Raw genomic sequence first — 21798 nt, forward strand, 5'->3', positions numbered from 1 at the left:
AAGTATGTTTGGTTGTTATAAACATATAAATGGTATTTAAACTACTAATTAGGGATAGGGTATAAGTATAAAAGAAAATATTGCCTTCTGTATCATGTGAAATATTTTATTATCTGATTTCATTCAATTCACCCCTCTAAGTTTCATGTCTTTCTATAAATGCCAGGAATTTTCTCTGATTAACAGAACCAAAACTCAATATTTTGGTGTAAACACTCCATATGATTTATGATGTTTTCTTTATCCTGAAATGCCTTCTAAAATCCTCTTTCATGGCACTTTATAGCACTATATTATATATTTATTTACCTGTGCTTACAGCTGCTAGATGGCGAGCTCCTTGAGTATGAGAAATGTATGTTTTTCACCAGTGTAATTTCAAACTCTTAGTACAATACCCGGCACAAAAATTATAATCAACTAATGCTTGTTGTGAATTTTTTCCCTTTATTTTCTGTGTCAGTAATTTATGGCCAGAGACTTCTTACATGATGTAAATAGATGTTGTTCTCAAAACAATTTACTAGATGTATAATGATTTAGATGCTACACTAAAGGTGATATATAAAGAGGGACTAAGGAACAGAAATCTTAAAAATTTTTAAAAAAGGCCTCCTTTTATACCTTGTATATTTGTTGAGATGAGAAGGGCTATCTTTCAGGACTGCATTCTAAAAGTATAAAAAGACTTGGAGGAGATAATTGTATAATTATCCAGTAACTTCTATGCCAAAGTAGACAAATAGAAAAGAGAACGTTTTAAAATTATTTATGTATGGAGTCTTAGAGCTTAAAATACATAACTAATGTTAAGCATAAACATAAAAATATTTAATATTACTTTATATCAGCAAATTGTTTACTGAATGCTCTTTGAAAACTATTTATGTAAAGTCAGTATTTAACACATTTATAAAATAAAATTTATGTGAGTAGCAATAAAAATCAATAGTAAGTTACTGTGCAAAGGCCAATAACCTTTACTTAGCACAAGTAAAATACATCTTAATCATAATCAAACTAATAGAATATATTCCTGCTCTATCCATTTATTTTTCTTTGTAAGAACTGTGATATTTTGCCTTTTGCTTCAAGTGATTTTGTATTTTTTTAGGACTGCACAAATAGTTATGTAGAGAAGGTATTCTTCTATTTCAAAAACCACACTGTGAGAACTATAAATTCTGGACAAAAATGATATATTTTAAGAATTTGCTTAAAAACATTGGAAGAATTTCTAAGACTACTAGGGTTTGAGGGGGAGAAAAAACAAACTCTCAGAGAGAAGACAGTCCCCTGGATATCAGACCAATATTATTCTTAGTTCTCCATTTTAGGTTGTTTGCCAGTCTCAACACTATGGATAACAGGGTAAAAAGCTGAAGAGAAATATTGGAAAACTAATAGAACCAGACATATGAAAATTGCAGCTTAGGGTCTACCAAGGATGAAGGACCCTGTAAGTAACACAGACTTTCAACTGTGCATAAACCCTAGGAGTGAGTTGAACAGAGTATAGATTAATAACCACAAGAAGTAAAATTCAGATAAATATTTGATGATATAACCCCAATCTAACTGGCAGACTAAACCAAAACAATCCTCTATGAAGGAAAATATTATATTAGGTATATTAAGTATTAAAATATATTTGCAATTTTTTAATCAAAAAGGTCTCTTGTTCAGCTGGAAAATAATAAAGTAAGCATAAGAATTGACCTGAAGTAATAAAAAAGCAAACCTGGAATATGAACTATTCTATGAGACTCATATGTTGAAGTCATTTTTATTAACATTAAAATAACTATCAAGTGTATGTACAAGGACATAACATAAACCTGGTGAATTTTGACAGAGAAATGGAAACTTTAAAAAGTCAAATGAATGTTCTTTGCTGAAAAATAAAATAAGTAAACTTTTAAAATTCATGGATAATTTTAACAGACAACAAAGTTTAAAGGAAATATAAAGTTTAAAATGGAATGAATAAAAATCTCTATAAGAAGGATAAAAATAAAGAAAAAGCATATAAAATACACGGAAAATGGTGAAAGCTTCTAACATTAGTCACTGAACTCCCAAAAGGAGAAAAAAGGGAGAATGGGGCAAAAGCAATGTAGAAAACAAAATGAGAAAAACTGTCTCAAAACTGATAAAAGACACCAAGTCAAAGTTTTATCAGGCAATTAAATTTCAAAACAAACAAATATGAATGAGCATAACATATACATATATTACTGCTGAAAATCAGACAGAGAAAATACAATAAAATGCAGAGGGAAAATGTACATTACCCAAAATGAGAAAAGTAAGTCACAATTAGATTGAAAACTGAGACCTCAGAAAGAAAAGGAGAAATAAAGAAAGAAGGAAAGGAAGAAAGAAAAGAAGAGAGGGAGGAGATGAAAGAAATAAAGACGAAGCCATGTAAGTGTTGAAAAATATCTTCCAGGGCTGAGATTTAAGAAAAATTGAGACCCTAAGGTTATATGTCTAGAGAAAATAAACTTTCAAAATAAAGATGAAACCTAGTTATATTTTACAAGGAAAAACTGAAATAAGTGCTCAGCAGCGGCTCACAATAAAGAAAATAGTATAGTGAATGCTCCCAGCTGAAGACTAGTATCCCAGTGAGAAGTCTGTGCAGTATAGGCATCCATACATTGCCTAAGGTCTTTATGTGAACATGAGAAGTACACAACCTCATTAGTGACCAAAGTCATGTGAATTAAAATCACAAAAACACAACTGGATACTATTATATGCACAAGATAAGAGCTAAATTTATATACAAAAAGTTACATACAAAAGCCATGTATATAACTGTTGATATAGAGAAGCATACACAGATAGACACGTAGATAGCTAAATAGATGGTAATACAGATATATAGTGTATTAGCAGTGATGTGGAACAAAATACTAACTTTCAAAAGCTGCTGGTAAAAGAAAACATTCTTACAAACTATTGTGGCAGTATGTGACAAAGCCAAACATGCTGTAAGACCTATAATTGTGCCTGGTACTAATATTTGCATATAATTACAAAAACCACACGTAAAACATGTTCAGTACATTTTATTCATAATGGCTTCAAACTGGAAACAAATTAAATGTTTATCAAAAAGTAAGATGAACCATTGATGAACCGTTTAGTGCTGCACGAAAAATATAGGCAAATCACAAAGGAAACATAACACTAAACAAATCAGAGATGACTAAAGAATATTATTCTATCTCATATATATATATATAAGGAAGCAATACTAATCTGTGATGATAAAATTTAGGAGTGTGGTTACTTCTAGGAGGAAGGTTAGGAATAGCTGGTATGGGTATTAGGTATTGGTAGGAAACTTTGTGATCTGAATAGTGATTATAAGACTGTTTTCACATTTTGAAAATTTTATAAGGAAGTACATTTTTATTGTTTTAGCCTTTCTCTATGTGTTTTATTCTTTAGTGAAAAGAATAATAAAATAATTGTAGCTTTTATAGAAGAAGCCTCTGATTTCTAACTGCCCTAAATACATTACTTCTAAAATAAAATGAATATTCATTTCTTTTTAACAAAATGTGTAACATGCATTTAACATTTCCTTCATTAGTCAAGCATGCTTTCCGAAGTTAACACTTTGACCTGTATAGTGAGGCTAGATTTTTTCGCCTACTCTAAACCTGAGTAGGAGCGGGATATTTTCTAGCTGATAGTCTACCAAGATGAATTACAGCTCATAGAATTTTGAGAACACTAGTTAAATTAAAACAATAGTATGTTTTAAAAATATACAACCACATACATTACCAAAATTTATTAGACTGGCGTCTCAAAAAAGGATGAGAAACATTTCATCTCTAAATAAAGAAAAAATCAATTCAGACTCTTTCAGTTCTGGTTAAGTGAAATCAAAAGGGTAAATTCATTTGGAAATTATTACTCTCTCTTCAGCAAATGATGCAGCAAAAAACTAAACAAAGAAACAGAAAAAATTAAAACAAACCAAAAGAAACCCTAAGCTTTGGTTAAGGAGTTAAAAAGAGTCAATCCATAACATCAATGTAACAACTATTAATAAAATCTATATCATGTGAAGCAGAACATAATGGCTTGGCTTCCATGATTGCAGTTCTCTACTAAGAAATGCCTGTGCACAAAGATGTGTCATGTGACGCTGTGTCAATTACAGGCTGCTTTGAAAGCCCCCAAAAGACATTGGGAGCACAGGGCAGAATAAGATTTCTTTAAATATAGAGAGTAAAGCTATTTTAAGAGTGTTTGCATTTTAGTTGTACTTTAAGAAGAGAATAGGTTTTATATAGGAGAAACACAAAGGCTTTCTTATACTTGAAACAAAATGGCTCAACACATCCTTTTAAATGAAGAATAATCATTAATTTTCTAAAGTTTGCATTATGATAGTTGCTTATTACTATTTAGAAAAGAATTTGTATGTTAAAATGATGCCATTATTTTTGATATTTATAACAGCAAATAGTTTCATATGAGTTGTACACATACTAAATATTACTCATAAATCTTGGTGAACAGAGAAAAAGGAAGAATCAGGTAAAGTCTAAGAAAATGCTCAAACTTGGAAGTGCCTCCTTTTTGTTAAAATTCCTCATTCAATGGTAAATCTTAGATTATTTGCAAACACTGATAGCCACAACTTATACCAAATTAGCAACATAGTGTATTACTTAACATAATGTTACCTGTTGCAACAAATTAAATACAGTTGACCCTTGAACAACAAGGGTTTTAACTGTGTGAGTCCACACATATGCAGAATTTTTTCAGTAAGTATGTACTACTGTTTTACTACAGTTACTACATGATCCACAATTTGTTGAATCTGAGGATGTGGAACACAAAGAGGTCTGACTATAAAGTAACAGGCAAATTTTCAACGGCCCAGGAGTTGATGTGCTTCACTCCCATGCTATTCAAGGAGAGAGAGAGTCTTCAAACATGCTGACCTCTTTTTTTTTTTTATTTTCCCCTCAGAGAAAATCCAAAATGCCAGTTCTTTTTTAATTGGTGAGTTCTCTATAAATTGTGTGTGGGGGTGTTTCTTTCTTTTGCATATTTTCAGGGGGTAAGGAGGGACATAGACTGCTTTTGTATTTATTTCCATCTTCAGGGTGTGATTTCCAAAACTTCTCCATTATCATTGCTACCAAGCTTACTAAGAAGAAAAAACTTAGGTCTTGCATAGAAGGTTTTGATGGGCCTTCATTTGAGGTGGCATTGCTTAAGCTCCAATACTTGGGCCACCTGATGCGAAGAGCTGACATGTTTGACATGTTTGAAAAGACCCTGATGTTGGGAAAGACTGAAGGCAAAAGGAGAAGAGGGCAGCAGAGGATAAGATGATTAGATAGTATTACTGACTCAATGTATGTTAATTTGAGCAAATTCCAGGAAATAGTAGAGGACAGGGGAGCCTGGCATACTGCAATACATGCGGTCACAAAGGGTCAGATATGACATACCAAAAAACAGCAAAAAATGGTACTATAACTCTCTCCATTGATGCCAGGTCAGTTACATGCCACATCTCACTGAAAAGATAGTTGGAAAATGTAATATAACTGTGTGCCCTTAGCAAGGGTAAGGAAGGTTAGTAATTACTTAGCCCATTTACATAATGAATTAAATTTACTCATACTCTTGAGCAGATAAGTCAACTGGCTAGGGTTGTCATAAGCATTATGCTAGGTACAAAACTAATCATAATGCTTTCTATCTAATAGCTTATAACTTGAGGAAGAAACTATATGAAAAATGGGAAGACAAAATATTGTAAAATATAATTTAAAATTTTCAATTAAATTTAAAGTGATCAGGATTTTACATGTTCAAAGAAAGAAAACCAGTTTGTTGAGACTGTTTTATAGTAATACTCAACAGGATGTGCTCAAGATCAATAGGGGTAGACATATTTAAAAAACACTGCTGTTTAGTTTAAGATAAAAGACCAATTAGATGAAGAGACTTTGAAGGCCATTCTGAGGTATAAAAGCGAGGAAAACATAAATGTTTTCAAGCTGTGTGTGCTTGGGCTAAGTTGTGTTTGACTCTTTGAGAGCCCCGTGGACTAGTTAGGCCCCTCTGTCCATGGGATTTCCCAGGCAAGAATACTGGAGTGGGTTGTCATTTCCTTCTCCAGGGGATCTTCCTGACGCAGGGATCAAACTCGTGTCTCTTGCATCTCCTACATTGGCCTTCGCGTTCTTTACCACTGCGTCTCCTGGGAAGCAGTAAACTGGTTCAACAAAGTCTACAATTTAGAATAGATTAAGAAATGGAAGTTCCTATAGTCTTAATGTTTCAGTTCAGCTCAGTTCAATTGCTCAGTTGTGTCTGACTCTTTGCAACCTCGTGAACTGCAGCATGCCTGGCTTCCTTATCCATCACCGACTCCCAGAGTTTACTCAAACTTATGTCCATTGAGTCAGTGATGCCATCCAACCATCTCATCCTCTGTCATCCCCTTCTCCTCCTGCCTTCAATCTTCCCCAGCATCAGGGTCTTTTCAAATGAGTCAGTTCTTAATATCAGGTGGCCAAAATATGGAGTTTCAGCTTCAGCATCAGTCCTTCCAGTGAATATTCAGGACTGATTTCCTTTAGGATAGACTGATTGGACCTCCTTGCAGTCCAAGGGACTCTCAAGAGTCTTCTCCAACACCACAGTTCAAAAGCATAAATTCTTTGGCGCTCGGCTTTCTTTATAGTCCAACTCCCACATCCATACATGACTGCTAGAAAAACTAAGCCTTGACTAGATGGACCTTTGTTGGCAAAGTAATGTCTCTGCTTTTTAATAAGTTGTCTATGTTGGTCATAATTTTTCTTCCAAGGAGCAAGCATCTTTTAATTTCGTGGCTGTAGTCACCATCTGCAGTGATTTTGGAGCCCTCAAAATAAAGTCTGTCACTGTTTCCCCATCTATTTGACATGAAGTATTATTTATTAATATACAAAATAAAGATGATTTAACAGTCCATTTTTAAATACATCATCAGTATTGACCTGTGTCCAGCTTGGATAGTATTAACTGCTTTTCAAGGATAAATGATCACAGAGCCAGAAAAATATGAAAAGTAGTAGTGATAGGTTAAATACAACCCAGTAGAATGCACTGTCAAGCAGAACTTTAGCTTGCGTTACCATAGGCTTCAAAGAGCAACCAAGAGATTGATTAATTCATTGAATTTCAAAACACAGCGCTTAAATGAACACAAATCTACAGTGAAGTACCATCTCACATCTGTCAGAATGGCTGTTATCAAAATGACAAATAATTAGTATAAGTGTATGGATGTGAGAGTTGGACTGTGAAGAAGTCTGAGTGCTGAAGAATTGATGCTTTTGAACTGTGTTGTTGGAGAAGACTCTTGAGAGTCCCTTGGACTGCAAGGAGATCCAACCAGTCCATTCTGAAGGAGATCAGCCCTGGGATTTCTTTGGAGGGAATGATGCTGAAGCTGAAACTCCAGTACTTTGGCCAACTCATGCAAAGAGTTGACTCATTGGAAAAGACTCTGATGCTGGGAGGGATTAGGGGCAGGAGGAGAAGGGGATGACAGAGGATGAGATGGCTGGATGGCATCACTGACTCAATGGACGCGAGTCTGAGTGAACTCTGGCAGATGGTGATGGATAGGGTCACAAAGAGTCAGACACAACTGAGCGACTGAACTGAACTGAACTGAGGATATGGTGGAATAAGAACTTCCATACACTCTTGGTGGGGTTGTAAATCGGTATAGTATAGCTATGTTAAACAGTATGGAAGTTCTTGAAAACAATTGAAAATAAATTACCATATGATACAACAATTCCACTTTAGGTAGTCATCTAAGAAAATGGAATAAGAAATCAAAAACATATATGCACCCCTATGCACATTCTAACATTAGTTATGATAGCCAAGACATGGAAGCAACCTATGTGCCCATGAATAGATGAACAGGTGGGGGGGGGGTATGTCTATTCACAGTTTAATATTCAGTTCAGTTCAGTTCAGTCACTCAGTTGTGTCCGACTCTTTCTGACCCCATGAATCACAGCATGCCAGGCCTTTCTGTCCATCACCATCTCCCGGAGTTCACCCAAACTCATGTTCATCGAGTGATGCCATCCAGCCATCTCATCCTCGGTCATCCCCTTCTCCTACTGCCCCCAATCCCTCCTAGTGTCAGAGTCTTTTCCAATGAGTCAACTCTTCGCATGAGGTGGCCAAAGTACTGGAGTTTCAGCTTTAGCATCACTCCTTCCAAAGAAAACCCAGGGCTGATCTCCTTCAGAATGGACTAGTTGGATCTCCTTGCAGTCCAAGGGACTCTCAAGAGTCTTCTCCAACACCACAGTTCAAAAGCATCAATTCTTCGGCATTTAATATTACTCAGCCATAAAAAAGAATGATATCTTGCCATTTAGGATAATATGGGTGGACCTAGAGTGAAATAAGCCATGGTAAATAATCATGGTGAAACAATCATATGGTAAATAATCATTTATCATATGATTTCACTTGTATGTGAAATATAAAGACAAAACAAGTGGAAGTGTTAATCCCTCAGTCATGTCCAACTCTTTGTGACCCCATAGACTGTAGACCACCAAGCTCCTCTGTCCATGGAATTCTCCAGGTAAGAATACTGGAGTGGGTGGCCATTTCCTTCTCCAGGTTATCTTCCCAAAACAAAAACCAAATGAACAAACAGAACAAAAACATAAATAGACACATAGATTCAGTGAAAAAAACAGGTGGTTCCAAAAGATTTAGGAGTTGTGGAATGAGGCAAACAGATAAGGGAGATTAGAGGTACATACGTCCAGTTACAAAGTCAATGAGTCAGGGTGTTGAAATGTACAGCATGGGAAATGCAGCCAACAATATTATAAAAATAAATAAATAGGCAAACAAAAATATATCAATAGAGTAACAGTTGTCTCAAAATGTAAACACTTGTGAATATGCTTTGAATGAAATTATTCCTGTCCTTGCTTAATTAGTATCCAGCAAATTGTTTTGTTTTATTTTGTTTTTTTTTGGGGGGGAGACCCAACTCTTTCCTTCAGTTGAGCATTAATTGATCCACCAAACCACACTTTGTATTTAGTCGTAACACATTACATCTACAAAACACATTGAAAATGCTTCTGTTCTGCTTGACAACACATAATTTTTATATCATGCACCACAGATAAGTGAATTTTTAAGGCATCAGTCTGTAACAACCCAAGGTGTTTTTTATTATATATGAAATATATTTCAAGGTGTGAAATATGTAGTAATATATTCCACCTGTGTTTTCTCCTATCACTTGCTATTCCTTCAAAGATACCTCTATTGCATCTATCATTTAAAATACAACATTTAAAACTCTACAAACACAGTGATTCTAATCCCACCGTGTCAGAAGAGGACACTGAATTTACAGGCAAGTCAGTTCAGACAAAAACCTGGAAAATAAGAAAAATGTAAGAAGACTTTTGAGAGTCCCTTGGACTGCAAGGAGATCCAACCAATCCATTCTGAAGGAGAGCAGCCCTGGGATTTCTTTGGAAGGAATGATGCTAAAGCTGAAAGTCCAGTACTTTGGCCACCTCACATGAAGGGTTGACTCATTGGAAAAAGACTCTGATGCTGGGAGGGATTGGGGGCAGGAGGAGAAGGAGATGACCGAGGATGAGATGGCTGGATGGCATCACTGACTCGATGGACATGAGTCTTGGTGAATTCCAGGAGTTGGTGATGGACAGGGAGGCCTGGCATGCTGCGATTCATGGGGTCACAAAGAGTCAGACATGACTGAGCAACTGAACTGAACTGAATTAATAATAATGAAGGATCATGTAGATGTGAGGGAGACATCTTAAGAGTTTCTCACAATGTACATATTTGAAAGCTGCTATGATTGTTGAAAACAATCTCCAGAATCTTTGATTCTTCAGAGGGTCTTGCTATACTTCTGTACACTTAACTTCAACCTAAGAATATTTTAATGAATATTTTATTTTATCACTCAGAAAGACCAAGATGATTATGCCACTTATGAGGAATTCTAAATATGGGTTTATGATCTGACAGCTTGACTGTTGATTCTCACTCTCACAGGAGAATATGAACATTCTTTAAATACTGAATATAATCAAAGTTAAGAAAAATACTTTGTAAACTGATATTAGGGGAAACATCATATGAGAACATTACCTGAAATGTGTCAGGTGATTAAAAGTTTGGAAATGGCATATTCTCAGTCAGTCAGTTCAGTTGCTCAGTCATGCCAGACTCTTTGTGACCCCATGGACTGCAGCATGTCAGGCTTCCCTGTCCATCACCAACTCCCAGAGTTTACTCAAACTCAAGTCCATCGAGTTGGTGATGCCATCCAACCATCTCATCTTCTGTCATCCCCTTCTCCTCCTGCCTCAATCTTTCCAAAAATCAGGGTCTTTTCAAATGAGTCAGTTTTTCGCATCAGGTGGCCCAAGTATTGGAGTTTGTTTCAGCATAAGCCCTTCCAATGAATATTCAGGAATGATTTCCTTTAGGATTGACTGGTTTGATCTCCTCGCCATCCAAGGGATTCTCAAGAGTCTTCTCCAACATCACAGTTCAAAAGCGTCAATTCTTCAGCACTCAGCTTTCTTTATGGTCCAACTCTCATATCCATACTTCACAACTAGAAAAACCATAGCCCTGACTAGATGGACTTTGTTGGCAAAGTAATGTCTCTGCTTTTTAATATGCTGTCCAGATTGGTCATAGCTTTTCTTCTAAAGAGCAAGCTTCTTTTAATTTTATGGCTGCAGTCACCATCTGCAGTGATTTGGAGACCCCCCCAAAATAAAGTCTCTTACTGTTTCCATTGTTACCCCATCTATTTGCCATGAAGTGATGGGACCAGATGCCATGATCTTAGTTTTCTGAATGTTGAGCTTTAAGCCAACTTTTTCACTCTCCTCTTTTACTTTTATCAAGAGGCTTCTTAGTTCCTCTTCGCTTTCTGCCATAAGAGTGGTGTCATCTGCATATCTGAGGTTATTGATATTTCTCCTGGAAATTTTAATTTCAGCTTGTGCTTCATCCAGCCCACATGTGGCATGATGTATTCTGCATATAAGTTAAATGAGCAGGGTGACAATATACAGCCATGATATACTCCTTTTGCAATTTGGAGCCAGTCTGTTGTTCTATGTACAGTTCTAGCTGTTGCTTCTTGACCTGCATACTGATCTCTCATGAGGCAGGTAAGGCGGTTTGGTATTCCCATCTCTTTAAAAATTTTCCACTTGAGGCATATTCTAGGCCCCAAGATTTACACACTACCTCTAAGTAAGGCAATCATATTAAGTCAGGCTGATCATACCCAGGGATATTCCTTAGAGCTAAAATAAAATGTAAGAAGATAATAAGTAAATTTGTAAATTCATCCACTTTACTTCATTTCTTGAAATATTACCCATTAGATAATGTAGTTATTTCTAACAAAGATATGACATTACTTAGTTCATATTATCATTAATGGATATTAATATTTCCTTAATAATTTGAACTCATTATTGACTATCATGTCAATTTATACCAGCTGAATTGAACTGAATATGTCCTTTGATGAATAATTAATACTCTAAAATCTTTCCTTCTCATTTTACACTAAAAATTACTTCAAACTACTAGAGAGATCATTTAAACATTATATATTTTTAAAATGATACAATATTTGAAACTTGGCACATAATAGATCTATTATATTCAGTATAAAGTCATACATTTTTATGATTTACAATTAATTATAAAATAACTACCATTGTGCCCTTAAAAATGAGTCACACCATAAAGAAACTAAAGACAAAGAGAAGATCCAATATATTTTTCCTTTGAAATACTACCAAGTTATATATCAGGCTCTTGATTGTAAAATTTTGCTGAATAGAAAAGGAAGATACCCTTTGCACTAAAAATTTTTATCTTTTAAATCTTCTGATTTCTGAACATCAGACATTATTCACATGAAACTTTCTTTTCATTTAACTTAATATCTTCTTAATTAAAGCTATTAACCTAATAGTGGAATTAGGGTATTTTGAATCACAAATAGACACCAGAAATATCAAAATACAAGAACTCCATAATGAGATTTATTATTTGGCAATAATTTTATGATTTTAAGGACAAATCATAAGAAAGCCATTAGAATAAACTGTACCCACTAGTTATAGTTTAAAGCTGGCCAGAATAATTGCACAGTTGTGAGAAAAGTTGACAATGTTCCTATCATTCAGAGCTTTTGGTTAGAATAAAAATAGGAATGCGTTAATGCTTAAGGCTTTCCAGAGAAACGCTGTTGTTAGCACCATGTATATTCCTGCCAAGACTCGGGTGGTGCGAGTCATCATGTGTAATGACTGATGCATCACTTTGGCAGTAACATATCATCCAGCCTCAAGTGGAAGCACTGAAGTCCTTGGCAGTGATAAACTGTGTTTCTGTATAGAACTGTGAAGTTGGGAGGTGTGAGTCAGACAATAAGAACAGACCTCTTCAGTTAGAATACTCTTCTTTATGACACAAGACTTTCAGATTTTATAGACTAAAACTCAACTCAAAGAAACACTTTTTAAGGATTTATTATTATCCCACTTATGTAAATACACACACACACACACACATACACACACACACACACAAACTAGTCAAAGAACAGTCTGGTAAGAGAAAAGAAATCAATCGAATACCACTAATTGTTTCTGTTCTGTTGTTCAATTACTCAGTCATGTCCAACTCTTTGCAACTCCATAGACTGCAGCATGCCAGGCTTCCCTGTTCTTCACCATCTTTCAGAGCTTTCTCAAACTCATGTCCATTGAGTCGGTGATGGCATCCAATCGTCTTGTCCTCTGTTGTCCCCTTCTCCTTCTGCCTTCTATCTTTCCCAGCATCAGGGTTTATTCCAATGTGTCAGTTCTTCACATTAGGTGGCCAAAGTATTGGAACTTCAGCTTCAGCATCAGTCTTTTCAATGAATATTCATGGGTAATTTCCTTTACAATTGATTGCTTTGATTTCCTTGAATTCCAAGGGATTTTCAAGAGTCTCCTCCAACACCACCACTCAAAAGCATCAGTTCTTCAATGCTCAGCCTTCTTTATGGTCCAAATCTCACATCCACACATGACTACTAGAAAAACCATAGCTTTGACTATATGGACTTTTGCCAACAAAGTAATGTTTCTGCTTTTTAATATGCTTTCTACATTTGTCATAACTTTTCTTCCAAGGAACAAGTGTCTTTTAATTTTTGTGGTTGCAGTCACCATCTTCATTGATTTTGGAGCCCAAAACTCCTTCTAGAAATTCAAAAGCTTTATAAACTCATTTTGTTTTCCTCTACAACTTGTAATTATGAGAAAAATAATATGAAAATGACATATAAATTGATAAGTGCAATGTTTTAGGATATCACAATTTGTCATACATTTTTTAATTTTCCTTGGGATTCTGTGGCAAATTAACAATAGTCTCTACAGATAAGGCAGATGATAGCTACTTGAAGCTCTTTTCAGAGATAATGAATAATACTTTTTTCTGTTTAATGTAAACATTATTATAAATTGTTTTATGCATTTGTTAATATTTTAAAATCTGAGAGGAGTTTATAAAGATATCAATAATAAAATCTCTTAAGCTGAAAACAATTATGGATTCCAAATAAGGCATTATACAAAATTAAGACAAATACTAGAAAAAAAAGTAGTCTAAGAATTTATTTTCTGTGGGTTTCAGCTGAATCAGAATGGGACGATTTTACTAAATACTGGTACTCTTCAACACTTATTCCAAAACCAAATACAACTCAATATTTGTCTTGTGGTATTAGTTGGCTTTGGTGAGAAATGAGCTACACACACACACACACACACACACACACACACACACACACAAAACCAATAAGAAGCTTGAGGTTAGTAAAAAACTATAGTTTAATATAGTTCTAGAGGATATGTATGCTTAATTTCTTCATAAGGATTTTAGATACATTTACTGACTTTGTCCTCATAAATAACTGTATGAAAGAGAAATTAAATCCCTTGATAAAATTTTTGAATGATATTAAGCTGGAAGAATGTAGAGTAGACAGAAATGGATTTTAAACTCTCCATAAAGTTACTACATAATTGACTTAAAACAGAAAGAGACAGTCATTTCAAGAGAAGAACTCAAATTATTATTCAAAAATGGCTTCAGACTAGAAATCAGCATATTTCATACAGAATGCAAGATATTTGCTGAGTGCCTATGAGTGTTTCTTCTCATGTGGCTTGAAGTCACCAGTTCTTCAATTTTCCTGTGGATCAGCATCACCTACAAGAAGTAAAAGACTGATTGCCATTTTCACAGTCAGAGATTCTGATTCAGTATGACCTGGGTGGGCCATATTTCAGCAAATTCTCAGATGTCACTGATGCCCTTAGATAGACAATCACCTTTGAGAGCCATGTCCCTAGAATAATGATTCAAACTCCATGTAGGTTAGAAATTTAAAAAAGAAATCAGTGGGGGAGGGAGTATTTAAAAGTGAAACAATTGATACAGTTCCTACTGGACAAAGCTAGAATAAGTTGAACAACAAAATAAATTAGTAGTTTTTTTTTTTTTTAATAAACCATTGTATAAAATAAATACCAAGGTATCCACAACGATATGGATGATTATATAAGTAAATAAGTGAAAGAAAATAGACACATCTGTAGAATTTCAAATATTTTATGTAGATACTCCCTCCTTGAGGACATGGAGCATAATTCCCCATCCTAAAGTGTGTGTTGTACAAAGTGACTTCCTTCCAAAGAGGATAGTGTGAAAGAGGGAAGTTTTATAGCAGAAAAGCCTGCCAAAACTATCTCGGTCAAGCAATCATTGATAACATCATGTCAACACAATGTTGACAGTATGTATCCTTGATATAAAATGTGATGAAAAATCACTTTACCTCTGCGATCTTCCTCTCAAAATCCCATAAACCAACTCTAATCATCAGAAAAAATAGGACAAGTTCCAGTTGAGGATATTCTAAACACTAACTGAGTCCTCAAAGCTGTCTAGGTCAAACAAGAAAAGTCTAAGAAATTGTTAATAATCAAGTTGGACTTCAGGAGAAATGAAGGCTAAAGATACATGTGAAATCTTCAATAAAATTTTGGAGTTCCAAAAAGACAATAGGTAAAAACTAAGGCAATCTGAATAAAATGTAGATTTTAATTAATAACAATGTATATCCTCATGCTCAGTCATGTCCAACTCCTTGGGACCCCTGACAGGTCCCTGTGAGCCTGATAGATTCCTCTGTCCACGGAATTTTCCAAGCAAGAGTACTGGAGCGGGTTGCCATTTCCTACTCCAGGAGATCTTCCCTAACCAGGGATTGAACCTGAATCTCTTGAGTCTCCTGCATTGGCAGGCAAGTTCTTTACCATTGCACCACCTGAGAAGCCCTACAACATGATCAAGATTAATTAATTTTTATTAATATAATTTAATAATAAAGTAGAATTAAATAACAATTAACAGTATTTGCAGCATGAAACTTGGAAAAATTTCAGATTCTAAGGCCCCTAACCCAGAATTGTTGACTTAGAATACAATTATGTTAACTAATTGTGACAAATGAAGCAAGGCAAAAGTTAACAGTTTTGCCAAGAGAACACACTGTTAATAGCAAACACCAATTTCCAACAACACAAGAGAAAACTCTACACATGTACAATACCAGCTGATCAATTCTGAAATCAGACTGGTTATATTCATTCCAGCCAAAGATGGGGAAGCTCTATACAGTCAGCAAAAACAAGAACAGGAGCTGACTGTGGCTCTGAACTCATTACAAAATTCAGATTTAAATTAAAGAAAGTAAGGAAAACCACTAGGCCATTCAGGATGACCACAATCAAATCTCTTATGATTATACAGTGGAAGTGACAAATAGATTCAAGGGATTAGATCAGATAGAGTGCCTGAAGGATTATGGTACAGGGAGCAGTGATGAAAACCATCCCCTAGAAAAAGAAAGGCAAAATGGTTGTCTGAGGAGGCCTTATGAATAGCTGAGAAAAGAAAAGAAGTGAAAAGCAAAGGAGAAAAGGAAATATATATATAGCCTTCTGAATGCCAAGTTCAAAGAAGAGCAACGAGAAATAAGAAAGACTTTTTAAGTGAACAATGCAAAGAAATACAGGAAAGCAACATAATGAGAATCTCTACAGATCTCTTCAAGAAAATTAGAGATACCAAGGGAACATTTCAGGCAAAGATAGGCACAATAAAAGACAGAAATGGTATGGACCTAACAGAAGCAGAAGATATTAAGAAGAGGTGGCAAGAATACACGGAAGAAGTATACAAAAATGTCTTCATGACCCAGATAACCACAATGGTGTGATCACTCACCTAGAACCAGACATCCGGGAATATGTAGTCAAGTGGGCCTTAGGAACCATCACTACAAACAAAGCTAGTGGAGGTGATGGCATTCCAGTTGAGCTATTTCAAATCCTGAAAGATGATGCTGTGAAAGTGCTGCACTCAATATGCCAGCAAATTTGGAAAACTCAGCAGTGGCCATAGGACTGGAAAAGGTCAGTTTTCATCCCAATCTCAAAGAAGAGCACTTCCAAGGAATGTTCAAACTACCACACATTTGTACTCATGTCACATGCTAACAAAGTAAATCTCAAAATCTGTCAAGCTAGCTTCAACAGGACCTGAACTAGGAAGTTCCATATGTACTAACTGGATTTAGAAAAAGCAGAGGAACCAGAGATCAAATTGCCAACTGCCGTTGGATCATAGAAAAAGCAAGAGAATTCCAGAAAAGCATCTGTTTCATTGCAAACAGTAAAGTTTTTGACTCTGTGGAGCACAACAAGCTGTGGAAAATTCTTAAAGTGATGAGAATACCAGACTACCTGACCTGTCTCCTGAGAAAGCTGTATGCAAGTCAAGAAGCAATAGGTAGAACTGGACAATGAACAACAGAATGGTTCCAAACTGGGAAAGGAGTACATAAAGGCTGTATATTGCCACCCTGCTTTTTTAACTTATATCAGGAAAAATTATGTGAAAACAAGTATGGATGAAGCACAAGATGGAATCAAGACTGCTGGGAGAAGTATCAATAAACTCAGATATGTAGATGATACCACACTATGGCAGAAAGCAAAGAGAAACTAAAGAGTCTCTTGAGAAAGGTGAAAGATGAGATTTACAAAGCTGGCTTCAAATTCAACATTCAAAAAATGAAGATCATTTAATCTGGTCCCATCATTTCATGGCATATAGATGAGGAAACAATAGAAACAGTGACAGACTTTATTTTCCTGGGCTACAAAATCACTGCAAACAGTGACTGCAGTCATGAAATTAAAAGATGCTTGATCTTTGGAAGAAAAGCTATGACAAACCTAGACAGCATATTCTGAAGCAGATGCATTACTTTGCCGACAAAGGTTCATATGGTCAAAGCTATGGTTTTTCTAGTGGCCACATATGGAAGTGAGATTCAGACCATAAAGAAGGCTGAACATCGAAGAATTGATGCTTTTGAACTGTGGGGTTGGAGAAGACTTTTGAGGGTGCCTTGGACTGTCAATCCTAAAGGAAATGAATCCTGTCAGTCAAACCGGTCAATTCTAAAGGAAATCAACCCTGAATATTCATTGGAAAGACTGATACTGAATCTGAAGCTCCAATATTTGGCCACCTGATGCAAGGAACTGACTCACTGGAAAAGACCTTGATGCTGGGAAAGATAGAAGGCAGGAGGAGAAGGGGATGACAGGATGAGATGGTTGGATGGTTTCACCAACTCAATGGACATGAGTTTCAGTAAGGTCCAGGAGATGGTGAAGGACAGGGAAGCCTGGCATGCTGGAGTCCATGAGGTCACAGAGTCAGACATGGCTGGGCAACTGAGCAACAACAACAAATTATACCACAGTAACAAACTGGCTTTGGAAAAGGCAGAGGAACCAGAGATCAAATTGCCAACATCCGCTGGATCATGGAAAAAGCAAGAGGGTTCCAGAAAAACATCTATTTCTGCTTTATTGACTATGCCAAAGCCTTTGACTGTGTGGATCACAATAAACTGTGGAAAATTCTGAAAGAGATGGGAATACCAGACCACCTGACCTGCCTCTTGAGAAATCTGTATGCAGGTCAGGAAGCAACAGTTAGAACTGGACATGGAACAACAGACTGGTTCCAAATAGGAAAAGGAGTACGTCAAAGGCTGTATATTGTCACCTTGCTTATTTAACTTATATGCAGAGTACCTCATGAGAAATGCTGGGCTGGAAGAAGCAGAAGCTGGACTCAAGATTGCCGGGAAAAATATCAATAACCTCAGATATGCAAATGACAACCACTCTTATGGCAGAAAGTGTAGAGGAGCTAAAAAGCCTCTTCATGAAACTGAAAGTGGGGAGTGAAAAAGTTGGCTTAAAACTCAACATTCAGAAAACGAAGATCATGGCATCTGGTCCCATCACTTCATGGGAAATAGATGGGGAAACAGTGGAAACAGTGTCAGACTTTATTTTTTGGGCTCCAAAATCACTGCAGATGGTGACTGCAGACATGAAATTAAAAGACTCTTACTCCTTGGAAGAAAATTTATGGCTAACCTACATAACATATTCAAAAGCAGAGACATTACTTTGCCAACAAGGTCCGTCTAGTTAAGGCTATGGTTTTTCCAGTGGTCATGTATGGATGTGAGAGTTGGACTGTGAAGAAAGCTGAGGGCGGAAGAATTGATGCTTTTGAACTCCTGTGTTGAAGAAGACTTTTGAGAGTCCCTTGGACTGCAAGGAGATCCAACCAGTCCATTCTGAAGGAGATCAGCCCTGGGTGTTCTTTGGAAGGAGTGATGTTAAAGCTGAAACTCCAGTACTTTGGCCACCTCATATGAAGAGTTGACTCATTGGAAAAGACTAATGCTGGAAGGGATTGGGGGCAGGAGGAGAAAGGGACGACAGAGGATGAGATGGCTGGATGGCATCACGGACTCGATGGACATGAGTGAACTCCGGGAGTTGGTGATGGACAGGGAGGCCTGGTGTGCTGTGATTCATGGGGTCAGAAATAGACACAACTGAGCAACTGAACTGAACTGAACTGAATGTTATCATACAAACAATAGGGGAAACTGGATTTGGGGGTATATGTAAATCTATTATCTTCACAACTTCATAAATGTAAAAATATTATCCAATAAAAAATAAATTACAAAAAACAAGTAGTGAGGATGGAAATGGTTTAGAAATTTGGAGGCTGGGTTTGGTCTATAGCTGTTTTGGTTTTCATAGAAACAAAATTTCGAGCCAGACACACACATATACACATACGCACGCAGAAGAGAGAAAGAGGAAGTCTGGAGAGACAAAGAGAGAGAGAGTAGTGAAGTAAGTCTCATTGTACTATTTTAGTGGGTTTTTAACTTCTTTTTTTTTCCAATACCTATTATCTTTTCAGTTAGCCATTCAGACTTTCCCTATTGAATTAATATGTTTTAAAGAAATTGATTCCCCCATGGTGCAAGGAATGAGGTGTGTGGCCAAAATCTAAGATAATTAGCTGAATTTCATCATTGGTGCCACAGATATTGACAGGTATAGGTTCTAATTCAGGAAAATATCTGAACAAGACTAGTACTGAAAGCTTCTGGGGAAAAAGTATACTGAACATATAACAGACAGATATGAAATCTGGAACAGCTATTGCAAATTTCCCAACATTAAGAATTCAACTTTTGGATAAAACTACTGAAAAAGGGTAGAAGGACAAAAGAAAGAAAAAGAGAGAAAAGAGTAAGAGAGGGAGAGATTGGAGGAGGAAGGAAGATAAAAAGACAAGAGAGAGAGAGACAGGAAGGCAAGAAAAAAGGGAGAGAGAGAGAAAGGAAGGGCAAGAAATGGGAATAATAATAATAGGTCATTGATACTATTATTGAATGGCTTAAATGAAACCAACCCAGAAACTTTTCTAACTTCAAACTTTACAGATACCTAGACTAATAAATTTACTTTACAGTTTCAATAACTTCGAGTTAAAATGTGTATTTCTTGTGACTGGAAACATTAAAATTGATTTAAAAGGTGAAAATATATTCTATAAACATAGATCAGCTTAATATATTTTAATATACATACAATAATTTGAAATATATTTTTAAGGAACAAATGATACAGCATGTAGCTCATCTAGGTGACACAAACATTAAATTTCACCTGTACTAAAGTATGCAAATATGCTTGTTATGAAAATTTTGTGACTAGTAATAGAATTTCTTTACTGCAAATATATGTATATATATGCATATATATATATGTAGTATTTCTTCTTCCTATTATCTTTAGTTCATGTTTCACACTGACCTGTTAGCCACTAAACTATTATTTTGATAAAATTCAGGTTCATTTTGAATACTATGAAAATATTCTTAAAATTACATAATTTATAAAATAATGACTAAATCATTCACCAAATTATTTTGTAAAAGTAACCAACCTATATTTAAAGAGAGGAGATAGTTTGTAAGTAGCATCAGAATACAGAAACTAGGAAAAAACTCATTATTAAAAAAGAGAATGGCAAGGATATCATCATAGCAGAAGATTCAGCTGTGTGCCTAAGATGATATACTGAATGATTTGAAATTTTCCATTGTGAGAACACCCCTTAACAGGTATCATTAACTTAGGATATTTCAAGAATGCCTGATATGAGTTGGGGACCTTGGAGAAAGGAGCACTGATGCAAATCAGTTCCTGAAGAAAATGGATTTAATTAAACTTCAGGTAAAACTGTCCCTTAACTAAAGTGCAAGCAGGGTTAAGTGAAATCAAAGTAAAAGCTGCTGAAATAAATACTCATGTTCATGCAGGATATTGCTAAGTATGTTTCTCTGAAAATATTTGGAAATATAAAATGTCTATGAGTCCCTAGGATTGTGTGAAAATGTATGCCTTGCACACACATTTGGTGGAGAGCAGGAAATAGTGGCAATCCCGAACACACCCCCCTCTCCAGTGTAAGGTTTCGAATCCAGAGTTGAGGCTCTCCCATCTGATTTTGTTGGTCTCAGTGCTCTGGGAGCCATATATGTTTCTTTCATCAGAAGAGCTAGGCACAGTTTATCAGTGGCTGGCACAGAGATCTATGTCACGATTTACAAGCTTCTGATGCTCTAGAGAATCCTGTCTCTCCTCATTGAGTTCACCTTTGGAACTGCAGAAAACCAAAATGATAAAGCCATTCATTTTTCACTTCATTTCCTTGCTCCAATTCAGATTCCAGCATCCCAGTAAGTAGAGTCTGACACCTCTGGCAAGCGCTTCAGGCATTTTGTAATCTGGACAAAGGTGCAACAATGTGTTTCTTAGAAAAACACTGGCTTTGCCTGTCACTTTCTTACATTTCCTGAAAAGACACCAACACCAGAATACAAAGGCTTAACATAGTATCCCACTCAACAATCTCAAAGAGTGTAAAAATTATAATTAAAACTTATTTTAGCTATTTTAATCATGACAGTTTATGCAACCAAGAAATTTCAGTTCAGTTCAGTTCAGTCTCAGTCGTGTATGACTCTTTGGGACCCCATGAATTGCAGCACGCCAGGCCTCCCTGTCCATCACCAACTCCCAGATTTCAGACTCATGTCTGTCGAGTCAGTGGTGCCATCCAGCCATCTCATCCTCTGTCGTCCCCTTCTCCTCC

Source organism: Capricornis sumatraensis, chromosome 1 (assembly GCF_032405125.1).
Source record: "Capricornis sumatraensis isolate serow.1 chromosome 1, serow.2, whole genome shotgun sequence".
Classification (NCBI taxonomy): domain Eukaryota; kingdom Metazoa; phylum Chordata; class Mammalia; order Artiodactyla; family Bovidae; genus Capricornis; species Capricornis sumatraensis.